Source organism: Lolium perenne, chromosome 1 (genome assembly GCF_019359855.2).
Source record: "Lolium perenne isolate Kyuss_39 chromosome 1, Kyuss_2.0, whole genome shotgun sequence".
NCBI classification, from domain to species: Eukaryota; Viridiplantae; Streptophyta; class Magnoliopsida; order Poales; family Poaceae; genus Lolium; species Lolium perenne.
In genome coordinates, this window is record NC_067244.2 from 74007114 (window position 1) to 74033286 (window position 26173).

At 43.6% G+C, this 26173-nt stretch overlaps 1 long non-coding RNA gene across 1 annotated transcript; it reads right to left on the minus strand.

Annotated features, from left to right (window-relative positions):
* Positions 1–23731: 23731 nt before the first annotated feature.
* LOC127297423 (uncharacterized) lies at positions 23732–25648 on the minus strand. The gene is made up of 3 exons (XR_007849150.2): positions 25037–25648; positions 24246–24684; positions 23732–23972 (listed from the first exon to the last, which is right to left on the minus strand). It is a non-coding gene; the product is annotated as an uncharacterized lncRNA (long non-coding RNA).
* Between the last annotated feature and the right edge of the window lie 525 nt (positions 25649–26173).

Consider the following 26173-nt stretch of genomic DNA (forward strand, 5'->3'; position numbering starts at 1 on the left):
GTAATGTAGGTCGCAAACTTAATGAAATGATATGATCTACTGCTTATCACGTGTTTGTTGTAATTTTCGCTGTTTGTCCAATTCAGAGTATGCAGCATTGGGACAACTAGTGCTCCTTGATCATAATCTCCAGCATTGTGGTACTCAACAAGGTAGTCCAAGTTGTCCACCTGAAGAATGACGGTATGCATCATCCTCCAATTTATCATTGTTCCATCAGTACTACTGAGCGAGTCAACAATGTCACGCTTCGTACGGGACAACTGGTAGTAAGCTGCATAATTAAAATAACTGACATAAGATGGAATAATTAATATGATCAATCATTCTGTCCAAAGGTGGAAAATTACCTGGATGGATTAGTGGTTCAGTTCCAGTTATTACAAGAGTATCCTGACCAGATGAGTTAACTCTGAAAATTAACTCCATGCCAACCTTAAAATTGTACACTCTAGCAAATTCGTTCCAAAATCTTCCGTTGATATAGGTTCTGCCAGCTCTGTTGGTAACATTAACAACAAATGCATGGCCATCTTTGGTTTTGAGTGCAGCTTCAAAGGTTGTCATGTGGGAGGTCTGGACACCATACTTCTTAAGGAAATACGGTCTATAGTAGCAAGGGATGACCTAAATTCAGTAGAGTTAATACAAAAGTAAGTTAAATATGCGTCTACTCGGATAATCACCGAGTCTCAGATCTTGGACTTCTATCAGCACATATCTGAACTTCTATCAGCACATATCTGAACTTCTATCAGCACATATCTGAACTTCTATCGGTATAGGACTGAACTACCGATACCTCTATCTCTAACAGCTACAACTATCGTAAAACTGGTATGAACGTAAAAGTTATCACAACTATCCTAAAACTCAACCATAAATAAGCGGTTAATACATATGGTGACCAACAATTATTACACACATCTGAATAATAGTACTAAACTAGCAATAACTACTAGGATCACGTGTTAAACTTTGATGTGGCGGCGAATTAATAAAACATCTGAATGAATTTTAAACTTATAAGTGCATGTACCGTCTTCTCCTCAAAACCCTCTTGTAGTGTTTGCACGAAAAAACCTAACGCGACTCCCCCTCCGCCGCACATCCCCTTGTTGTCAAAGCAAACTGGACACTGCAAAAAATATGAAGAAAGATTACAAATTGGAAACAACGATCGATCGCGAGACGTACATGTTATTTACGTACTCCACTAGTAGGCGCCATCCTTGGTCTCGACGCGGAGCGAGAGTCTTACAAGTCTCGCCGGCGAGAGACGTGGCGAGCTGTGGCGGCGAGAGACGTGGCGAGATCTGGCGGCGGCTGAAGGAGGTCGTGATATGATGGCAAGTTATATCGTGGAGTAAATTTCGGTAGGTCAAGAGGAGTGCAAATGGGCGGTGCTGGGTTTTGACGTGACAACACGATCGAATGCGCGTCAGTTGGACTAGACCCGCGTCAGTTTTCTCTTCGTCTACCGTGTCAATATTCGCACGGAGTAATTAATGGGGATGATATTTATCCCCTTCCCCCTCCCCTACCGTCTCAATATTCGCACCGCATCCTGGTTTCCACACTTCTCGTCGTCTCCTCTCCCTCATTATCTTCGTCTCCCGCCACTGCGTCGCCATGGACATGGATGAGCAGCAAATGTACAACTGGACTAGCACGCGCGCAGTCCACATCCACGACGACGAGGACCTGGAGGTGGTCTACACCAACGACCCCTGGGAAGTGCGCCGCGTCCTCGACATGTACATGAAGTGGCTCATGGAGGACGAGCACAAGTTCATCGGCCTCGACTTCGAGTACACCAACCATCGAGCCGAGGACGAGAAGAAGATCGCCGTGGTTCAACTCTGCATGCGTCGGCATGTGCTGGTGTTCCACTATGTAGCGTAAGAACTAATCCCCTTTTTTAATCTTTCGATTGGGGTTTTTTACTTGCCGCCGTTCTGTCTCTCTTTGACTTTCGTTAGACATTGTTCCCGAAAATCAGTACATTCCCGATCTAAATCTGCTAGACATTGTTCCAGAAAAGCAGTACATTCCCGATCTAAATCTGCTACACATTGTTCCCAATTTATTAATTTGTTTCATCTTCGTCTCCTCTGTAGGTTCTTGCATATTTGTAACTGATCTGTGACTAGTACATTACTTTGTTTACTGCAGTGCTAACTGGTGGGAGTCTCCGGCTATCTGCGATTTCTTTCGAGAAGGCGCTACGTTTGCGAGTGTTGACATCCGTGGTGACAAGAGAGTTCTGTGGAGGACATGGCACATGGAGATTCCTTGTGAGTACTACGTCGATCTCCAGGATGAGTACTTCAAGTACATTGGTCATGCGAGGGCTGGCATGGCTACCATGGCAGCAAGACTCATTGATTCATGGTTCGGTGATATGAAGAAGAAGTTCCACCACCATCGGCACAGACTGTGGGGGGACTTCCCACTTCCAAATATGAACATCGAGTATGCAGCCATTGATGCTTGGGTCTCGTACGAGCTCTACCGCAAGATCGTGGTCGACAGAGTCCTGCCGATGGTTGATTGATCATCTCTTCTGCTGCATGACCCCCTGATCTTTTGGTTTGGTCTCCCTCCTGCGTGAGGTGCTTTTGGCTAGTAGTCCGTTCTTTTGAAACTGTAAATATTTTGCCATGAGATGTTAACAATTGTCTTGGGAGGTTTCAATTTTATGTTGTGTACATCCTAGTACTTCAAAGTGCTAGTAAACTAAATGTTCAGAGCAGTAGAGTTCTTCAAAATCAAAACATACCAGACGTAAAAATCACCAAAAATTGTGATTCAAATTTTCTTTATGACTTTTACTCATTTTTCTGAAATTTTTCATTGGAAAAATCTCAAAGTGGTGAACAATAACATAATATGGTGGCCCCATGGTGGACATGTGTCGAACGAGGGGTTTTCGGACGAAAAGAGGGGGAAATCGCCAAAAACTGACCAAACCACCATGGATTTGGGGCATGATTTGGCACCCTTGTGCACATTGTGATATGGCACCTTGGTTGCTATGGGTTCTGATTTTTTGGAGTTGGTGGCTTGGTGTCCCCATGGTGGACATGTGTCGAAAGAGGGGTTTTCGGACGAAAAGAGGGGGAAATCGTCAAAAACTGACCAAACCACCATGGATTTGGGGCATGATTTGGCACCCTTGTGCACATTGTGATATGACACCTTGGTTGCTATGGGTTTTGATTTTTTGGAGTTGGTGGCATGGTGTCCCCATGGTGTACATGTGTCGAAAGAGGGGTTTTCGGACGAAAAGAGGGGGAAATCGCCAAAAACTGACCAAACCACCATGGATTTGGGGCATGATTTGGCACCCTTGTGCACATTGTGATATGACACCTTGGTTGCTATGGGTTCTGATTTTTTGGAGTTGGTGGCTTGGTGTCCCCATGGTGGACATGTGTCGAAAGAGGGGTTTTCGGACGAAAAGAGGGGGAAATCGCCAAAAACTGACCAAACCACCATGGATTTGGGGCATGATTTGGCACCCTTGTGCACATTGTGATATGACACCTTGGTTGCTATGGGTTTTGATTTTTTGGAGTTGGTGGCTTGGTGTCCCCATGGTGGACATGTGTCGAACGAGGGGTTTTCGGACGAAAAGAGGGGGAAATCACCAAAAACTCACCAAACCACCATGGATTTGGGGCATGATTTGGCACCCTTGTGCACATTGTGATATGACACCTTGGTTGCTATGGGTTTTGATTTTTTGGAGTTGGTGGCATGTTGTCCCCATGGTGGACATGTGTCGAGCGAGGGGTTTTCGGACGAAAAGAGGGGAAAATCGCCAAAAACTCACCAAACCACCATGGATTTGGGGCATGATTTGGCACCCTTGTGCACATTGTGATATGACACCTTGGTTGCTATGGGTTTTGATTATTTGGAGTTGGTGGCATGGTGTCCCCATGGTGGACATGTGTCGAACGAGGGGTTTTCGGACGAAAAGAGGGGGAAATCGCCAAAAACTGACCAAACCACCATGGATTTGGGGCATGATTTGGCACCCTTGTGCACATTGTAATATGACACCTTGGTTGCTATGGGTTTTGATTTTTTGGAGTTGGTGGCTTGGTGTCCCCATGGTGGACATGTGTCGAAAGAGGGGTTTTCGGACGAAAAGAGGGGGAAATCGCCAAAAACTGACCAAACCACCATGGATTTGGGGCATGATTTGGCACCCTTGTGCACATTGTGATATGACACCTTGGTTGCTATGGGTTTTGATTTTTTGGAGTTGGTGGCATGGTGTCCCCATGGTGGACATGTGTCGAAAGAGGGGTTTTCGGACGAAAAGAGGGGGAAATCGCCAAAAACTGACCAAACCACCATGGATTTGGGGCATGATTTGGCACCCTTGTGCACATTGTGATATGACACCTTGGTTGCTATGGGTTCTGATTTTTTGGAGTTGGTGGCTTGGTGTCCCCATGGTGGACATGTGTCGAAAGAGGGGTTTTCGGACGAAAAGAGGGGGAAATCGCCAAAAACTGACCAAACCACCATGGATCTGGGGCATGATTTGGCACCCTTGTGCACATTGTGATATGACACCTTGGTTGCTATGGGTTTTGATTTTTTGGAGTTGGTGGCATGGTGTCCGCATGGTGGACATGTGTCAAACGAGGGGTTTTCGGACGAAAAGAGGGGGAAATCACCAAAAACTCACCAAACGAAAAGATCATGGGGTTTCGGACGAAAAGAGGGGGAAATCGCCAAAAAATCATCAGTAACTAGTGGGACTAAGTAAATGTTGTGACATTCATGTGGAAAATTCAAATTTAAATTTTTCATGAGGTTTGGTGTAGTTTGATGTGAATTTACACAAGTGAGGGCATTTTCGGCATTGGGAAAATTGGGAGCACGTGCTGGTCTCATTTGGCGTCACCACATTACCCTACAACATAAGTTTCACTTGGAAAAAGGTTTGACAACCTCTTAGTGCAATTAGGTCAACCTAGGTTTCACCAAACACTCAAACTTTCATATAAAATTGAAAATTTGTTGAAATCTTTCCAAACCTTGTGTATTGGCCAATGTGTGGCTAACACTTTCCATGGAAAATAACAAACTAGAAAAAAATTTGTTTCCCTACCAAAGCACTCACAAAAGTGAGGTGCGTAGTGAAAGATTATGCCCGTCTACCTCGAACGGGCAGTTCTTGACCATTTTTTGAGGTAGCTAACTTGAAATGGACTGAAATTTGGCATAAGGGTGCATCAACATGTGGGTAATGACGCTAGCATGCTATCTTGGCAGTTTGATTTGAAAATTTTCAAAAATTCATCCCCTAAACTCAAGAAGAGGCTATGTGTGATCACTAATTCGTATTTCAAATATTTTAGAGTTTTTAATACCCATACTGAAAATTCTGTGCCAGCCCATCCATCATGCGTGGGACCCATGTCAAAGTAATGGGAAAGTGGACTGACTACATGCAGCAATCCACGTTTTCACACCCACGCGTCAGACAGAGGAACCCAAACGGCAGCACCTACTGTATATCCATCAGCCCCATCGTCTCTCCCACCCGCAACTTCTATTCCCCAATCTCTGGCGAAAAACCCTGCTTGCACCTCCACCAGCGCAACACCGACCTCCCCTTCCACCGAAGATCCCGAAGATGAAGCGTGTTCGCGGAGACGAGCCGGAGGCGAGTGCGGTCGTCAACGTCGACAGAGGCGACGGCGATGGTCCGGTAGTAGTCGACATCGCGGAGGCGGGATCTTCTTCCGGAACTGGAGCCGCTCTTCACCGCGCCGTGACCATGGAGGGCTCCGCCCAACCGGCCGTGGTCGCCGTCGCTGATGAGGCCAAGGGAGACGTCCTCGCCCCCGCGGCACAAGCAGATGACCAGGGCTTCGATCCGAATGACCCGTTCTACCGCCACTCCAGGCAGTACCGCGAGCTATATGGCCCCAGAGAGTGCGACGAGTTCGAAGAGGAGGCCTCCGACAACTGCAGCGAGGTACTCTACTATTCCGATCGATCCCCTGTTTTTCTTGATCTTACTATTCACCATAGGGTTTGCTCATAGGGTAGATTGATTTGCCCTGTCTGCGACTTCTTGTACAAATTGATGATTCTGGGGTTCTTGCTCATCTGATTTATGGTTTGTAGTTACTAGATCTGTAATATTTGATGCACATCTTGATTCAACTATAATGATTCCTTTTGTGTGATGAATCATACCTGCTTAGTGTAACACTCACTGCATTTCAAACTTAAATTCATCCGAATATGAATCATACCAGAGTGATTATGATTACAAAAATTATATTATAGGTACTATTAATTGATCTGATACATGGATTTTATAATCACCATTTGTCTTAAACTGGTGCTTATTTATACGATGAAACCATAGTGTGTACATCATTTTTATTTGGGGAACAAATGAATTATCAGTTGCATGTAATTTATGACCATAATTTTTGTTCAATTCCTGCTTATTGACGTCATGAATCCATATTGTTTTATGAATCAGTACATCTTCAGGGAACAAATGATTGATCCCTGATCCATGAAATTTATAATCACCATTTTCTCTTAAATTGGTGCTTAGTTATAATACTGAAATAATGATTGGACTACCCATGAACAAGTTGTGACAACAGTTTAAATTGGTGGTTATTTATATTAGTGAAGTAATTATGTATGGTTGGATCTGGATCATAAATGTTGATTCTACATGATTAATTCTTAATAATGTTCATACAAAAATATTTAATGCTTCAATTGTATTTCAGTTAATTTCCTTCTCTCACTTCTTCTTTACTTTCAAAATCGCAGGAAGACTCTGAGGACGTTGACAGCGACAAGGAGGACCGGGACCGGAAGAGCCGCTTCGTTCTGAAGAAGCTGAAGACTGGCCAGATCCCTTTCCGTCGTAACGGAAAGCCACATTGCCCATTCTGCGGCAGGGTTTTCCCGAACGATCTCGAGTGTCTGATCCAGCACGCGACGGGAGCTGGAAAAGGTAGCAAGCAGAAGCACAAGCCTGCTAGCAAGGCGAAGCACGCTGCCTTTGGCAAGTTCCTCAGGGACTACGTCAGGACTGGCCTCATCCCGCTCGTCGGTCCAGCTATTGGCCCTCATGTTCTCCACTAAATTTAGTTTCTGTTTAGTTGTTCCCCTGGAGGTTCATGGTTAAACTATGTCATGTTTCAAAGACTATGTTCTACTTTTGTTATTTGGAACCTGGGCAATCATACCCAGTTGTTTAACTTCCAGCCTAGTGGGCTTGTTCTGTTTTCCCCAAGGCCCAGGGAAGTAAAACACTTAACTTCCAGCCTAGTGGGCTTGTTCTGTTTTTCCCAAGGCCCAGGGAAGTACATATTAATTTGCAAAAAATGAACAATTAAAATCAGTGAAAATTGAACTGGCAGTAGAAAAAATGCAGGACCAAATAGTCAATCATAAAGTGTACCCCCTACATAATCCCACTATACAATCCCTTCACACAAGAGCGGCCAGGGTAGCGAAATGACATAAACACACAATGGGCACACACAAATTGTAGACTAAAACAATTATATCATATGATAAAGATTATATCATATGATATCAACTGAAACTTCAATACCACCATGGCCGCCCTGGTTGAAAAGAATGAGAACAACATTCCCAGATTCAAAGTTATACTCCTTAGTAAACTCCGACCAGCAGGAATCGAACTTCATCCTTCCATCAGTAGTAGTGTAGTATGCACCCTGAGGGCGGTAGCCATAGTCATCAACAAAAAAACATGCCTCCCCGCTTTCAGAGATATTCAAGGACCTAACAACTTCCTTCGGTATACGCTGAATAATAAAAATTAAATTATATATGGGAAGGATATAAAGGATAACTAAGATTACATAAAGAAAAGGAGAATTATACCAGTCCATTGCCCTTCAAATCAGTATTCGTCAAGGTGTGCACAAAAACAACACCAAGACCAAGACCACGCTCACGGAGAAGTTGTTCCTTCTTCAATGTTTGAGCAGTAGTAAGCATAACACCTTTAGTGTGGACAACTGCAGTTGGAATTTCTGCATACAAATTTAAAATTAATAAAAGAATAAAAAAAGAGGAGATATAACATCAGTTATATTAAAAAAAAATGGGCAACACATGGTAAAGGAGAAAACAGAATTACCATCGACACGATGCTTTTCAGTGCCATCAGGACCTTCTGCAAAAATCCCAAACAGTTCAGGAGCACTATCAAACCCAAACATGATACAGTCACCAACTTTCAGGTCGTAGTCATGAAGAAATTTTTGGTATCCACTTCCAAAAACACGTGTCTTCGAACTGCCTTTCTTAACATGAAATTTGTACTTCACTTCATCCGATGTAACGACAAAAAAGATTATTACCAACAAGGTTGTTGAACTGCCTCCTCACAAAACAAGGCACAGTCTGAAAAAACAGTAGAACAAAAATGCAGAAAATAAGGATATAGTCTACAATCTGTCAACAAAAAAGATACATTCTAAAAAAGGATATATACCATAAAGTCATCAAATCTGCTTCCAAGATAACAACGAAATGAACTGAGAGTCTCCCGCCTCTGCTGACAATGATTGCCCATCGAACCACAAACAACACAGTTCATCCTGTGTATATTTAGCAATTACCAAAGCTAGTAAAAAATACAGGTAGGCAGGGCATATTCATAGAAATCTATCCATAGATCTGAAACCATACACATATATCCATAGATCTGAACAAACAAGATTATTCAGAGGACAAAAATGATTTTCAACAAACAGAGAAAAAGGAGGTGAGGTGAAGTAGTGACATGTAAAAACATATTTTCCTACCTCTCAAAACAAACGAAAATCTTCAGAGAGAAAAGAGTTTTTCAGCACAAAAGAGAGAGAAAGAAGATGAAGGAGACTTGCTTCACCGCATGAACAAGGGAGGGCAGAAGGCAAAACCAACCAGGGGCATTATAAATACAATAAGTAGTAGTAACTGCCTACAACCGCTATTTAATGAGGCTGTGGGGTAGATGGTGGTTGCTATCCTGTAAGTTCAAAAGTCAAACACAAAGTATCTCATGCAAAAATGGAGCCCACTGCTATTATGTAATCTCTGTCAATAAGTTCACAATGGCAAAACATCAGCACACTGAAAAATACATTGAATCATAAAGTTGCACTTCAAAATTATTTAAAACCATATGATTTACAACTTCAAATGTACAACAAAATGTTGACTACATGCCTTTGTTCGGACTATAGGTTAGGTCAGAACAATTATGGCATGTTAGTCATTTTTTCAACATACATAAAAAACAAATGCTCATTTGTGGACGAAGTGCACAATTATACCAAAGTAGGCATCACTTCAACACATCAAACTACACCAAACCTCATGAAAAATTTAAATTTGAATTTTCCACATGAATGTCACAACATTTACTCAGTCCCACTAGTTACTGATGATTTTACATTGAATTTAGCATTTATTATGAGTTTTACTCGTTTTCTGTCATTTTTTAATAAAAAAATCAACAAACACCTAAAATTGTCAGAAAAATCTGAAACTCCTCAGGCACACATACCTACCCTTCATGACCACTCACAAAAATTTGCAGCTCAATCTGAGTCTTTGAAGTGCTGCTTGCTTGAAAAAGAGCCCTTCACCGACATGATCGATGTGGGTCCACACATGGATCGACCCAACCAACATGAGGTTCCACAAGTGTTTTCAGACAAAATCTCACATGTGTGAACAATAACATGTATATGTGGGATGTGTTCTCACATATACCTCACATGCAAAAGGTTTTACAACTTCCGGGGTTGACGATTCGACCGTTATGCCGAAAATGCCCTCACTTGTGTAAATTCAAATCAAACTACACCAAACCTCATGAAAAATTTAAATTTGAATTTTCCACATGAATGTCACAACATTTACTCAGTCCCACTAGTTACTGATGATTTTACATTGAATTTAGCATTTATTATGAGTTTTACTCGTTTCATCATTTTTTAATTAAAATATACATGTACAGTTCCATTTTCAGAGTAATATTTTTTCTTTCACGGCAAAAACTTGTTCCCTCCAAATTGTAGTACGCCGGCTGCCAAAACGCCCAAATTTTTTGTTCCCTCCACTCCTCCCGCGCACCCCACCTATCAAATATTTCGCCCTCCCTTATATACGTCGTGCCTCTCCCGCATGATTTACGAGCATCTTAACTCCCCACCCCCCCGACCTCATCCTCTCGTGCTCACCCCGATCTGGTGTCTTCGCCGGACGTTCTTCCATCTCGCATCTATCTCCCCGGCCGGTGGTCGCCATGGCCGGCAGTCGTCGAAACATCGGGGGGAAGGAAAATCACGCACACACGCCGAAGAAGGCGCCCAGCTCGAAGAAACGCCAAGGTAAATCTGTCGGTGATCGGCTTGTTGTTGTGTTTTTCAGATGGTTAGATCGAGAGATCGGTTTTACATGTCTACCACGCCCGTTTGACCTATATCTAGATCTTGCATATTTGATAGATCCAATCCCGACATCATACGTATAGGGTTTATCGTTTTTATTGCAGAGACAATCATGCCGTGCTATACAATCTTTGCCATCCCGCTGCTGTACAATCTTTTGCATAGACAATTGTTTGCCGAAACACTTAACTGAACTAATTCCAGCCGTTGCCGAAAACAGCCTGACGAGCTACAGTGAACAACGACATTGCTTCAGACTTTTATTCCTCAGTTTTAGAGGGAAGCAGAGTTTGATCTAGAACAATTGTTTGCTGTTTTCTATGGAACTAGTTAGTTTGCACGTGCAATGCACGTCTTAACAATGTAATGAAGTTTTTTTAATCATGTACTTTGTTTCATCAGTCTATTTATTTCCACAATTTTTGTTTATCTGTGTCTTTCAAAAGTCAAAAATCAAATTTCAGCACATATCTGAACTTCTATCAGCACAAATCTGAACTTCTATCAACACATATCTGAACTTCTATCAGCACATATCTGAACTTCTATCGGTATAGGACTGAACTACCGATACCTCATTACGTGCATACCAAGCCCGCCAAGCAACCAGAAGGGTAGTATCCACCATGTGAGGTGGTAGTTGTCCAATAACAGACTGAAACCAGCTATCAACAGACATGCGTAATTCAGTGTGCGAGGGGAGTCTCATGTGTCAATTATTTGTTACGAGTAGATATCTAAAAGCACATGATTTTCCTTAGCCTGGCATATGCCCCCTCTTATGTTTTGTTCGCCGACATCATACGTAGACTCTTATGTTTTCAATCATTTGCTGCTGTACAATATTTTGCAAAGACAATTATTTGCTGTTTTCTATGGAATTGGCCCCCTCTTATGTTTTGTTCACGCTCCGCTCTTCCGATTATTTCAGCGGAGACACAAAACCCTGTCAAGCCGGCATATGAGCTTGCCAAGGAGAAACAAACGCAAGAAAATGTAGTACGCATGGAAAAAAAATTCGCTGAAAGATATGGACCTGGCCACAAATTTCAGAAAGATTTCTCTGGTTTTGCACGTACATTAGTGTATGGTGGGGTACAAATAGGAACTAGTAACAATCTAAAGGACACAGACTGCGAAGAGATGGAAGTCGAAGAGGACCCTTCGTATGAACCGAATCCAGAAGAGATAGCTACTGCTGATGATGATCTTTATTCAAATGAGGATCAGCGCACTGTCGGCAAAACTTCAGCTCAGGTCTGTGGAACTATGTCTGAACTATGATAGGAAATACGTACATGCTAAATGTTTCCTACTAATGTAGCCTCTACTTTGCTTGCAGATAGTTGCTTCTTCTGCAATAGTTGCACAGAAGAAGCGATCCATACCTGAAGTTGCACCATCCAACATTGCAACAAGATCAATGGCAACAACTGAACCTGAAGCTGGGTCATCTGATGAGCCGACGGCCACTGCTGGTCTGAACACTGAAGGAGCACCCTCACCTAACCAGATCATGACATCTGGAGGCAGCACCTCATCTCCTGAGGACAATCAAATTGTAAACTTTGAGTAGCAAGGTATGAAAATTTGTAAAAACTAAACACTGTACCGCATATTTTCATATAAAAGAGAATCATTTCATATCTCTTATTTCAGAGACATTGACAACATCTGGCGGTAGTAAGAGAAAGAGAGGTGGACGCAGACGTACCATGGGCCATGGACTACATGAGTACACAAGAAGACATGGTGGCAATAAGATGCCAATTGAATTCACTGCTGGTGTCAGGAGACCCAAGGATTATGTCCAGTCAGCAAAGCTGAGCAATGAGGTTGGTATTCACATCCGTGAAAAAATGCCGCTTGCAACACACTGGACACAGTACAAGAAAGATGAAACTCTCAAACATGTCATTCCTCATGCTATAAGTACAGTAGCGGTGAGTCCTGTACAATCTTGGTTTAACCTAATTAGTATGCTACATGATCAACTATCTAAGAATCTACTGATTAATGCATCACTATTTTGAAGGGAAAGTTTAATATGGACAAAAATGATGAGGTGGCTCAAGATGTGTGCACTGATATGCTGCAAGTTAGTATTCGGCAGTTTCGATATAGGCTTAAAAAGGAGTATTGGCCGAAAATTAAAAATCTCACACTGGAGCAAGCATATCTCAAGATGCCAGATCATGTAGAAGAGAAAAGCTGGAAAGAACTGGTGAAAAGATGGTTTGATGAGAAGTACCAGGTACATAAACGTTATTCCTTTCAATAACAGCTACTGAATTCTTACATTTCTCTGATCTGGATAAATAAAATACATGTACTGAACATAGGGACTGTGTGTAATAAATGGAAAGAACAGAGAAGCTGTGAAACAGTTCCATACCACTGGATCTCGAAGCTATGTTGCTCACTGGGAACATCTAGTAAGTGTTCTGAATTTCCCAATACAGTTCATACTTCACATACACGGTGTACAATGGTAATGTGCATTCTACATTTTTTCAAGCAGAAGGCTAAGCAGCAGGAAGAAGAAACCTCTCCAATTGAATTTTTTAGAATCACACACACTAACAAGGATAACATTATGAGTGCTGAAGCAAAAAGTGCATATGTAAGAAATATTTCTTATTAGCACAAAATAATATAATCCAGTTTTGTATGTTGTCCATGCAATGATTGTAATCTTTATGCAGGATCAAATGGTGGCAAAAAAAAGCGGCGCCACGCAATGAAGATGAACCTGATTTGACTGATTTGCAAATTTTTCAGCTAGTTCTGAGCGAGAAAAGCCCATCCACCACCTGCAACAGCACATTCCTACCAAGATTGGGCGTTGCAACAAGTTCCAGGAAGTCTTCTGTCTCAGCTACACGCATCCGAGAGCTACAACAAAGACTGGCAGATCAAGAGCAGAACTCCATACAGGCAGCTGAAACGTACCACAGTGAGATGCAGGCAAGACTGCAAGAACAAGATGAAAAATTTGAAGAGATCAGGAAGAAGCAGGAGGAAGAACTTGAAGCTGTGAAGAAAGCCCAAGAAGAAAAGACTCTGGCTTATGAAAAGAGGCTGACAGAAATGGATGCCGTGCTTAATTTGCTCTTGAGGACATCCCAGCCACCATCCATGTCTCAATCCCAGGGCAACTAATCTATTGCACCACCGTCCTACAACATTATTAATCATAGGTCTTTTAATTTCTTTGTGTTCCTATTGTAATTTTCTTATGAATCTTTCGGTCTGTGAGAGACATATATACTTCTTGTGCCACCATTTAAGTATGATATTTATTGTCTACTTTTTGATATTTCGCCAGTTTTTTTGTTTCCCAAATTTCGCAAATAATTCAAATGCTCTCAAATTTTGTCAAATTCAAAAGGTGACGGAAAATGTCACAACGTCACTATTAAATGAAACCACGTGGCACCAATTTCTGGTCCCACTTGTCAGAATTTGTGGGTCCCACCAGTCAGCATTATTGGGACCCATATGTCGGCAACAACCTGGTCCCACTTGTCTGAATTTTGTGGATCCCACCGGTCAGAATATTGCGGGTCCAGCTTGTCATAATATTTTGTGGGTCCCACCAGTCAGCACCATGCTGGTCCCACATGACAGATATCCATGTCAGCGCCGTCAGACCCATGTTGTCAGAAGCTAAATGGACCCACATGTAAGGCCACGTATGCTTTTTTTGGACTAATCAGAAACTTCCCAAGATTTAGATATTGACGAAAGTTGCAATTTTTCGTGACAAACCTGTCTGTCAACAATGAACCTTTGATGTTGACGAATTTGCAGGTCGTCACCATCAAACATTTGATGTTGACGAAAAAATGCATACCGTCACCCCTGATATTTTATGACGGAGCTTCCTTGACGAACCCCATGACGATCAAATTTTGTCACCGCGAAGTAATCCTTGACGAAAATTGGCCTTAACATGATGAAAGTGATTTGTCAAAAAAATTGTTTTCCTTTGTAGTGATGCTATGTTAGTACTCGGTATAATTGCGTTGGTCTATCATGCACTCTAAGGTTACTTAAATATGAACATCGAATGTTGTGGAGCTTGTTAACTCCGGCATTGAGGTGCTCTTGTAGCCCTACACAATTAATGGTGTTTATCATCCAACAAGAGAGTGTAGAGTAGTTTCAGTTATGTGATCAATGTTAAGAGTGTCCACTAGTGAAAGTAGGATCCCTAGGCCTTGTTTCCAAACATCGAATCTCCGTTTATTTACTGTTCCACTGCATGTTTACTCGCTGCCATATTTATTTCAGATTGCTATTACCACTCATATCCATCCATATTACTTGTATTTCACTATCTCTTCGCCGAACTAGTGCACCTATACATCTGACAAGTGTATTAGGTGTGTTGGGGACACAAGAGACTTCTTGTATCGTGATTGCAGGGTTGCTTGAGAGGGATATCTTTGACCTCTTCCTCCCTGAGTTCTATAAACCTTGGGTGATTCACTTAAGGGAAACTTGCTGCTGTTCTACAAACCTCTGCTCTTGGAGGCCCAACATTGTCTACAAGAATAGAAGCGTGCGTAGACATCAATAATCCTGCCCAAATGTCTGGCCCATGTCCAGAGCCTTACTGAGCCGCGTCGCCTCTGGTCCTTAGCCAATTTGGGGGGGGGGGGGGGGTATTTCAAAAATATCCGGCCCGGATTATCCGGCCATGGGGAAATTCCGGCCAAATGTCCGGCCAATAATCCGGCCCCTGTCCAGGGAAGTACTGAGCCGAATGGACTTGAGTCCTTAGCCAAATATCAGGGGCCAGATATTTGGCAAATATCCGGCCCGGAAAATCCGTCCTAGCAAACTTGTAAAATCAATATCTCAAAATTGGTAGCTCCGAATGGAGTGAAACCAATTTTGTTGGAAAGAGGACGACCAAGAGCTACCCAACACCTCAACATGAGAAACCGAGAAAATCACCAAACTCGAAAACGCAACAAGTGATCTATGCAAAATCCGTTTTCGATGAACTAGAGCTTATCATGAGAATAAGCACAAGCTCTAAAACATCACATGGACAAGATCCAAATAAAGACTAAGAAAGATGATGAACCAAACTCGAAAACGCAACAAGTGATCTATGTGAAATCCATTTTTGATGAACTAGAGCTTGTCATGAGAATAAGCACAAGCTCTAAAACATCACATGGATAAGGTCCAAATAACAACCAACAAAGATGATGCAAGGATGCAAAGTTTTGAGCTCTCTCCGAACGATACGATCGAGTTACTCACTCGAGAGCCCTCTTGATAGTACGACAACTAAACTATAAACCGGTCTCCAACTACACCATGAGACCGGTGAGAAAGAAACCCTATCAAGAGCAAACCTTAACCTCGCGCATTCCACTTGAGCTTGATGATGACGATCTTGACCGCAACAAGATGGAACGTCTTTCTTTCTTGTGCTTGCTTGACGAAGTCTTGTAGATTGCTCCCCCATAAACCACCATGGGAGAGCTTCTTCTTCGGCGCAACTTCACATATCCATGATCACCATATGGATGACAAGAGTAAATCAAAGGATCTCTTCGAGATGACTCATCTTGAACTTGCACTTCATTTCTTCATTCTTCATCATGTTGATGTCTTGAAGTAACTTGAGGGCTCACTTCATCTTCATCTTCAAGACATACTTGAGACTTGATCTTCTTCATTTGGATGGCAAGACTCAAGCAAAGGAAGGATCTCTTCGAGATGGCTCATCTTGAACTTGCACTTCATTTCTTCATTCTTCATCAATTTATTCTTCTTGCAACCTTGAAGCCAACATATGGTTCAAGCATTGCCTATGGACAACACCTACAAATATAACTCAATGCAAACATTAGTCCATAGGGATTGTCATTAATTACTTCAAGACATACTTGAGACTTGATCTTCTTCATTTGGATGGCAAGACTCAAGCAAAGGAAGGATCTCTTCGAGATGGCTCATCTTGAACTTGCACTTCATTTCTTCATTCTTCATCAATTTATTCTTCTTGCAACCTTGAAGCCAACATATGGTTCAAGCATTGCCTATGGACAACACCTACAAATATAACTCAATGCAAACATTAGTCCATAGGGATTGTCATTAATTACCAAAACCACACATGGGGGCTCCATGCACTTTTAGCCGCCATTCTCGACCCTAGTTCGGGAGAGTTTTGAAGCTCTTCCCGGCACCCTGCCGGAGAGGGAGATCATCACCGGAGGCCTCTTCATCACCATGCCCACCTCCGAAGTGATGCCTGAGTAGTTCATATTTGGACTGCGGATCCATATGTAACATCCCAACCTTGTTTATCTAAATAAAGGAGTGATTATGTGCATCTCATGCATGTAGTTTGCATTTGAGTAAAAGTTGCATCAAAGTTTAACAATTCTCAATTATGCAATTTCTTCTCTACTCTTTTTGCCCTCAAAATTTCTCAAGTTTTTCAAGTTAGGCAACATGACATGGTTGTTAATCAACAAGCCATGTGTGTTTATTTTGTTCTCCTAAAGTTTCAGTTCAAACAAAATCAAAAACAGAGTTGAATTTGAACTTTGGAAAGAGAAACAAATATCAGAATAAGAAAAGGAAAATAAAATAGAGGGAGAAACCCTTCTCTTCCTCTCCCTAGGCGCAGCCCATCTCCTTTCCCCCTTCCCTTCTCCCTAGCTTGGCCCAAGTCAGCCCAGCTGAACCCACCACAGCCCAACCACCCCGCCGGGGGTTTTCTGCAAATTTCCGTCGTCCTCCCTGCGCACCGAAGCTGCTCGGTGGAAGCTGCCCGGCCACCCGATGGCGTTGGCGGTTAGGATGCACCCCGCCGCCCCCCAGCGCCTACAAGAGCTCCACCGGCCACTGCAGATGAACCCTAGCCACTTTTCCCCTCTTCTCCCGCGCTCTCCCGCGAGGAAAACCCAACCCTAAGCCTCACAGTAACCGGCCGGAATCGGCTCGATTCGCCGCTGGCGAACTTCTCCGGTCGTCGCCGACCACGCCAAGGCGCTCAGGGTGAGCCGTTGCATCTTCCCGTGCCCTCGCCTCTTCCTCTCCCCCTCTCTATCACCGCTGCACCATGCCTCTGCCCCGGCCACCGAACGGACATGGCCGTCGGCCAAGCTCCAGTGACCCCCAGCCGGTAACGACGCCTCCTTTTGGTCGCCCGCGTCGCCCCTGATTATTTCCCCCACCCGCACGCCCCCAATTTCTGGCCAGATCGCCCGATTGCAATCCGACCGGAGCTCAGAGAGAGCAATGGTGCCACTGACGTCGGCACGATGTCAGTGTGACGTCATTATTCTTTTTCTATTTTCTGTATTTATTTTCAGTAATTAATAACTAATTCATATTAATTCAGAAAAATACAAAATTATATACCAAAATGATCAGAAAAATATTTCCTAGCTATTTATCCATGTTTCATACATGTTTGGCCCAATTAAATGTGGACCCTTAATGAAACCCTAAATCGACCCCCCTTATGCCGGGATCGAGGCCGAACCCCTCTAAATTCCGTCGATGCAGCTAGAGTTAACCGAACCCCTTTAATATGACATGTCATCATACCGTATGTGCATTGCATTGTACCTTGTCTTGATTGTGCTCTTATTTCCGGTATTAGGTTCTTCTCGATAGGGAACGAACGCGAGCCTGAGATCAAATCCACCGAAGAGCAGCACCGGAACAACGAGGGACAAGGCAAGCCCTAACCTGGTTCATATATGATTTCGAAATGCTTTACTTCCAGTTCTTACATATGCATCCGCTTCAAATATGTTTATCGGCAGTTATAGATATCCTATGTGTGCATAATCCATCCTTGTTGCCCAGAGTTACTGATCCACCGCTCCCAGCAAAACTAGGTCTGAGCTTGTTCACATCGCTAGAGCCGTATATGTGTTATGCTTAGCCATGCTTAACTGTTGAAGTCTGATCCATCCGGTTGATGAATCAGAGCTACGAATGAACCTAGTTTGTCAGGATGACGTGGTATGATCAATGATGTTAATAAACATGCTAAAGCCTTGGATGAGCCGCCACATGGGGATGTGGTGATTTGACTCGTTCTCGCCGATAATAGGACCTGAGTTCTCGCCTTCGGAACCAAGACTGAGCGTATAGGCACACGGGACCCATGGGAACCCCTTGGCCCGAACTTACCTAGCTTACCCATGAGTTAATTAGTTTGCGAGTTCCATTTGTCATACGCATGGAGAAAAGGTGGAAAGGTTTTCAAAGTGCATCATACAGGGCGTGGCCGGGGTGAAGGATGCTGGAGGCATTGAACTGGATCCCCTGCACACAATGACCGGGACAGCCTCGTAGAATGGCTACCAACGATGACGGAGCTTCCCAGTTAGTTTGACTCATGGAATAGGCGAAGTAAGGGATAGGTTTTAGTCGACTACTGATACGTCACAAACGTATCTATAATTTTTGATGTTCCATGCTTGTTTTACACCAATTACTATATGTTTTAAAGGACTAACCTATTAATAGTTGCAAAAGTGCACATGTTCTTGGTTTCAACTTTGTTGTGCAGGAAATAGGCAAATATGGAAGGAAATAGCTCATTATGGTGAAATCTGGAATTTCTCGAAATCTGTCCCTGCTGAACACTTTTCAAAAATCGCTTCGAAACTCCATCAAAACGATGTCCAATGAAAAGGTCGTAAACTACAAAGTTGTAGAGAATTTCAAACCGAACAATTTGGACATCTTATTCGTCCGGAACGGACAAAGGATGCATCCGGGAAAGCAGAATTACTGCAGAGGTTCGTGCAGTCTCGGAACTCCGAAAGTTGGTGACGTATTTGACACAAACTCTTTCCATACCTGAATATTTCGGCCCAGCCACGAGTTGTGAGGCTCATGAAGGACAGAGGGGAGTCCTAGGAAGGTTCTAGAGGTGCCCAAGAGCCCTTGGATCAAAGGGGCATCCATTCCATGGCTAGATTGCATCTCCAACACTATATATTGATGGGAAACCCTATTTTTGGAGGCCCCCAAGCATTGTCACGAAAATCCTCCTCCTTGGCAGCAGCCAAGGAGGGGGAAACACTCATCTACACCAGCACAACCTCAAGGAAGAAGAAGGCTAAGGGGCGGCGCTCCCCCATGATGTCGGCGGCGGGGAAGGAGTCCCCCGCGCCGCCGCCGCCGCCCACGCCTCCGCCTCCCGGCGCTCCTCGCTGAGCCCTCCAACGTCTTCACCGCCATCTCCATCACCAACTCCTCATTGTATTCAGTGGTCCATCCTCTCACAAACCTCTGTACCGCCCTATGTAAACATGGTGTTTGATGCTACAAGTTATAATCCTATGATCTATGTCATGTTGCCATAGTTTATTTGTTCTTTGATTGATTGATTGTTTCTCTTTGGTTCATTAGAGTTGTATGTTGATATGTTACCGTCCTTGGTGCCCATTATATTTGTGCGCGCATGGATCAAGCACCATATGGTTGGTAGTACTTGTATACTAGAAGGGGGAAGTTCTGCCGGAGTGACAGAAACCTAAGGACGCGAACCAGATAGTTGCATGTATGGGAGTAAGAGGACCATTTACTCAAGGCTATGGTTGGGGAAACCTTAATGCTTGCTAGTATTTACGAATGTTTGCTAGCAAGCCAATCATATAGTACTTGTAATCTCGGAGGGCGAGCATGTATATTTAGCCTCTCCTCATAGAAAGCTACATCGAAGACATTGAACCCAAGATCTTCACTAATTGATCTTGGACAAAGCCACCACTATTACCACCGCCTTTACACACTCATGGTACTGTTAGTTTAGTTTGTTTTATTGCTAGAGCACTAACATTTATTCCGTGTATTTTATTATTCTGCAAAGTCACCTCTCATACCCGTTATCGCTCTAGTTTTATTTTCTAGATATTGCAAACGCTTAGTGTGCGTAGAGTTGTATCAGTGGTTGATAGAACTTGAGAGAATGTTTATCCTACCTTTAGCTCCTCGTTGGGTTCGACACTCTTACTTATCGAAAAGGCTACACGCGATCCCCTATACTTGTGGGTTATCAAGACCTTTTCTGGCGCCGTTGCCGGGGAGTCATAGCGTAGGTGAATATTTTCGTGTGCACTTGTTTGCTTTATCTCTAAGTAGTTTTACTTTCTGTACCTAGTTGTTCTCTATCTCTTGTATGGATAGGGAATGCGAATTACAAAAAAAAATAGTTGTACTTCTTATATAAAAAATGTTTTCAGAAAAGAAAAGTGATTGGAAAGATGAGTAATGGTGAAGTGGGGGTCGACCTTGAACACTTGTGTTCATGCCTGCGAAACCAAAACAATTCTTTCCATGGAATCTTTTCATTAAAAACTTGTAAATAGTGTATATAGTGTATATAGTGTATATAGTATACATATCCCGCTGTAAATAGAATGTATAGATAACCCCTAGTTTGTTATGCAAGATTGTCACTATGCTGCCTAGAAAACAGATTTCCAGTGTTCCACTGTAGAAAATTTTAAAAATCACCAAAACGTGATCTTGATCTGAAATTTCTTGAGTGCCTAGTAGTGCTTGCTATCTAACTTTCGTTAGTTCTGACTTTTCTGGTTTGAGGTACGTAGACAGAATTCAATCTTTACGGACTGATTTGTTGAGACAGATTTCCTATGCTGTGCTGCAAAAATTCGTGAAAAATCTCAGTATGGCATTGTGATCTGAATTTTTTTGTGCATAGACCTGAGGTTATGATCTGTCTTTCATTAATCATGAGTTTTTTGATTTGAGTTACGTAACTATCTCATTGAGTAACATCTTTACAGAGTGTTCAGTTTTGACAGATTTCTATTCTCTTTGTTTAAATTATACACTATATAAAGTTCAATCAATTTACCACACTCTAGATTGATTTGGATACTGTTCATGAGCTAATTATCCATTCATTTATCCAATAGTTATATGACACGGAGTTGCCTTTACTGCCCAGTACATTAATGCACTCCATCGACTGGCTTCTTATTTGACCGGAGGGTTACCGGTTACCTGTTAGCATCACTGCCTTCCTTTCTTTACACGTTGCTGACGGTTTCACCCATCGATTCCGTTGTTATTTCTCCGGCGGGCTCTTTTTTTTGCCATATTTTTTCTTCAGTCAAAGCGGTAGTCAAAACGGTGAGAACCCACAGCGGAACAATCTAGATGGGCACGTGCGCGTCCCTCAAGGCCTCAACATGCTCTCTGGCCGCCTCCTCACCCCCATCTCCTCCATCGAACCCCTCCATGTCCCTGGTCGATCTCCACCTCACCGGCCTCCCTCTCGGAGCTCCTCCTAGCCGAGATACTGCGGCCACCAGCACATCGCCGCGCTGCCTCGCCTAATTTCCCACCCTTTTCTCCGTCTGCGACGAGGTAACCTGGAGGAGAGCTTCAGGCGCACTCGCGAGGGGGAGGACATTGGGGAGGCACGCGACGAAGAACCCGACCCAGGAGGCGACATCGAAGGAATAGCCTAGCGGGAAGGCGATGAGTGCGAGCGGGCCGGGTGCCGAATGAGGGCGCCGAGAAGATGGTCACGGAGGACGAAGACGCCGAGGGAGAACAGATCCTTCAGCGCGATGACGCACTTGAGGGCCATGACGGCGTCGCCATGGCCGGAAGCTGCTGCGCGCAGGCGCCAAGGTGGAGTCCGTGAACGCGGATGCGAGAGCCGAGGTGGAGAGGCGCGATTCGCCGTGGAAAGCGGGGAGCGAGCCCATGGTGTGCACAAGCAGAGCACAACCATGTGAGGATCCGCGGCAGGTCGACCCGCACAAAGGGACAGGCTCCCTCTCTTGGCCCTGGTTTCCGCGACCAATACCATCTACAGGCTACAGTTAGGGATGGATCCGGCAAGGATTTTACAAATTTGGGCGTAGTCTGCAACTACTACATTCATCACCCTTTAATCCCAGTGGGCAGTGGCCAAGGTTTGTCTTCTACCGCCTTAATCCAATCTATATTATATTCGGATGATACTTGATGAGGGTTTTTACGGTACCCTATACTGCAGGGAGCAGTATACTTCATCTCACCGTTGATTTGCTGAGGATATGATAGATATTTCCAACTTTTCAAAACAGCGAAAGGTTTTTTTTTTTCGTCAAGTAAATTGCTGCTGGGCCAAGATCCCAGCCCATTTACTACTGAGGTCGTCGCCTTCCTGCTTCCTCGGGCGATCGCTCCGTCGTCCTGGTCATCGTCGACTTATTCGGCTCCGGCCCCGCCCTCACGGACCTCGTCCCCACGTCTCTGCTCCTGTTTCCCGGAATGCTCCCGCCATCACGACCTAGGGGCCGCCCGCTCGTCGACCTCGCCGCAGCATTTTCTCGTCCTCATCTGTTGTGACCTCATCGAAAGTAAATACATACTCTGAGACGGAATTTGCCGCAAATCAGCATCTCATTGCAAATTTCATCCGCACCAAATCCCTATGCAGATTCCGTTGTGAGTTTCACCCGTGGCAAGCCCCTGTGATTTTTTTTCCGTGTTGCCTATATGCTGGTAGCAGAACTAAACTGAATGTACAGGGTGATTGAACTGCGATGTAACTACTTCTTTCATGTTAGAATCATTTTTGGTTTTTTTGCGTGATGCCTGAATTCTAGTAGAAGCACTAGGAAATGTACAGTGATTGAACTGTGATGTAACTACTTCTGTCATGTTAGAATCATTGTTAGATTGAGTATGTGCCTAATTGTTCAGTTTAGAAAGAATGTTCAAGCATTGTTGGTGATGCAGAGTACTCGTGAAGTACATAATTTAAGCATGAAATGGAACCAATATTGCATTATTCATACTGGAACATGTGTTAGTTTGACTACTGGAGTTGTAATAATCCAGCTCGATTCATAATTGCAGTGTACGGCATTGAGTACAGTGAAGAACATGATATGGTGGTTAATGAATCTTTTAGTGGACTAGAGAGGAAGGTCACAATTGCAACTCATCTGCTAAGTTTTGAAGGGGTTTGGTGTTAGAAAGGAAGAACTAAGAGGCTGGGCACGGACATAGTTTTCCAACGTCTTTATGTGTGCTCTAAAAAGGAAGCCCTTTGATAGACTTCTGCGGATGGGAGAGGATTATGATGTATTGAATGTTTGAACTTCTAAACAAAAATTAAAATTTTACCTCTACATCGACATAGTCAATGAAGTAAAAATCCAATCTTTGCACTCAATTCACAAGAAAATTTAAAGGTTTGATTTTGCCTGACAGACAAAGAAACACCGGAACATCAACTTGATGTCATGAAAAAATTTAGTTGGAAAAATAAATTTACATGTAGCTCAAACATCTCAATACGCTACACGAATACACGATTAATATATGCTCGACGGAATTGAGCTAAAACATATGCCTCGTTATTTCTACAAGAAATATTTTAGCCAAGTATGCTCCTAAAAACAGTCGATGCGGTCATTCCTTGGTCCAGCTCTTGCATAATGCTTTCATCAACATCACCTGTCATACAAGGCAAGTAATACAAGTAAGAAGATCTTTCATTTTGTACCTCAACTGATAAACAAAATGAAAGTAGTACTACTTCTGATAATCATGCAATGCAAGGTCGGCTAGCATGAAGTATCAATTTTTTCCAGGAGTAGCGTTCAGCCCTATCCTCCTCTCCTCACCCTTCCTAAACTCAGTCAGTCAGCATATGTGCTAACCATAATGCAAGCGCTTCGTGTAGTTAACAATGCACCTAGATAAAGAATTCTATCTTGAGGTTAGCACCTGTGTGTAGCCACACCCTGATACGTGCGTCAATACCCAGGTGGCTTGTCATCGCTTGCAAATCTCTGACCTGAGCAGCCCTGCTGCTCAACCAGTCTGTTAGCGCTAGGAGTAAACCGGATTTTCACTCGCTTTGGCCGGACCACTGAAGCTGCATCTCTAGTTGCTTCCGCAAACTCTTGCTGGGAACAACTGCTGGTAGATGGATACACCTTCGGCTTCACTTCGTAGCTGGCATCTTCGTGTTTATTTCCAGGTGGTGCCGCTTCATCCTCCAGGAGATGGGAATCATGTCCTCTCTTTCTTCATCAGAAGTGGAGGCAGAATTTGACTTCATATGCCTAGTATGGATCGGAGGAACTGAAAAATGCTCAGAGTCTGCGGGACGCTTATTATCCTGCTGCGATTCATGGCACACCTTCTTCAGCCGCCTCAGAACCTGATTAAAGTATTTTTTTATCAGAAACAAAGTATGCACAGTAATCATACCATCCTAGAGAAGCTCCATAGTTCTTCCTAGGTCTTCGTTCAATTACTAATTTTGTTATTCAGATATCCTGCATGATGTGAGTTACTCAGAAATCAGTGTTCACTAACCTATGATTCCATCATATATCTAAGCCCTCGACATGCCTAAGCCTAACCATTTATGTGAATATGTCACCGCAGCGAGCAGGCAAGGCAGCAAAATCAAAACTCTGGCTATATAGGATCAAATGAGTGAGTAAAAATATCCGTCTTCATATCTCCTAAAATCGGTTCTCGTATCGAAGGCTGAAACCACAACGCACCTTCTGTTCAGAGGAGTCCGTTGTCGTTGTTCAGAGGACCTGCAGCTTCGTCGCCGCGGTCGGCGGCAACCGCCGGCGACACAGCGTCTGCCTCGGCCTAGTACTTGACCGACTGGGCCACGCGGCCCTCCAAAACCTTCATGGCCGCAGATCATCCTGGCCGGAGATCGACCAGCTGCGCCACGGTGGTCGGCGTCAGCGACGGCCGGAACCCTAGTTCGTAGGGGCCATTCAAATCGACCGGGGAGGAGGGGATACGGGGGCTGCGCGTTGGCGGCGGCGGCCGGACCCTGGCTCGGAAGGGTGGTTCCCGTTTCCGCCGCTGCTCAAGCCAGAGAGAGAGGAGGGACTACAGTGGTGCAGGTCCATGGCGGCCGGAATATGTGAGGGGATTTTTTGGGTGGGCAAACTGAACGAACAGGGGTAGGAGATGGAGTCTCCCTTGCGGGACAAAATATGATCTTCCTAAAATACCCTCATCAACGTATACTGCTGCCTGCGGACGGCGCAGGACACTCTATACTGCTCGCGTGTTGGGCGGCCGAAATCTGACAGTATGGCTTCATCTGCATGGCTCAATCTATAGATTGGATGGCCCATATTTATCCCTGGGTACCGTAAAAGATCTCTACACTTGATGCTGCATGCATGGATGGAAAGATGTTTCAAGTGGAAGTAATATTTATTTTAGTTGGTGATATCAGGAACACATGAGAATCAAAGATCTGAAGCTAAATTGCTTGACTTATCCAGTACCAGACAGAGGTAAAAGTATACAAAACCGAGAAACTATAGCATGCCGTCCGTATCAGTTTGCAAACAAGTTTCGTCTTCTCAGAACTCCAGTGAATTGGATTCCTCTAAGCACATGTCCGTAGTCATTGACTCATTGGCAGACCTCTTATAGTATGTAGTTCTTCCGAGAATCTATAATTAACAATACATTTTGTTTGTGAAGTATAAATTTTAAAAGCAAGTTAATATTCAATATTTCCCTGAACTATTTCATGAATTACAAATTTGACATGTTTGAGACATTAATTAAGAAGTGCATGGCTATCGCTTGAAGGGCTGCATTACATTGTCTCATAAGTAACTAATAATTAACTATATTGCCTCTTTGATTCCTATCAAAGA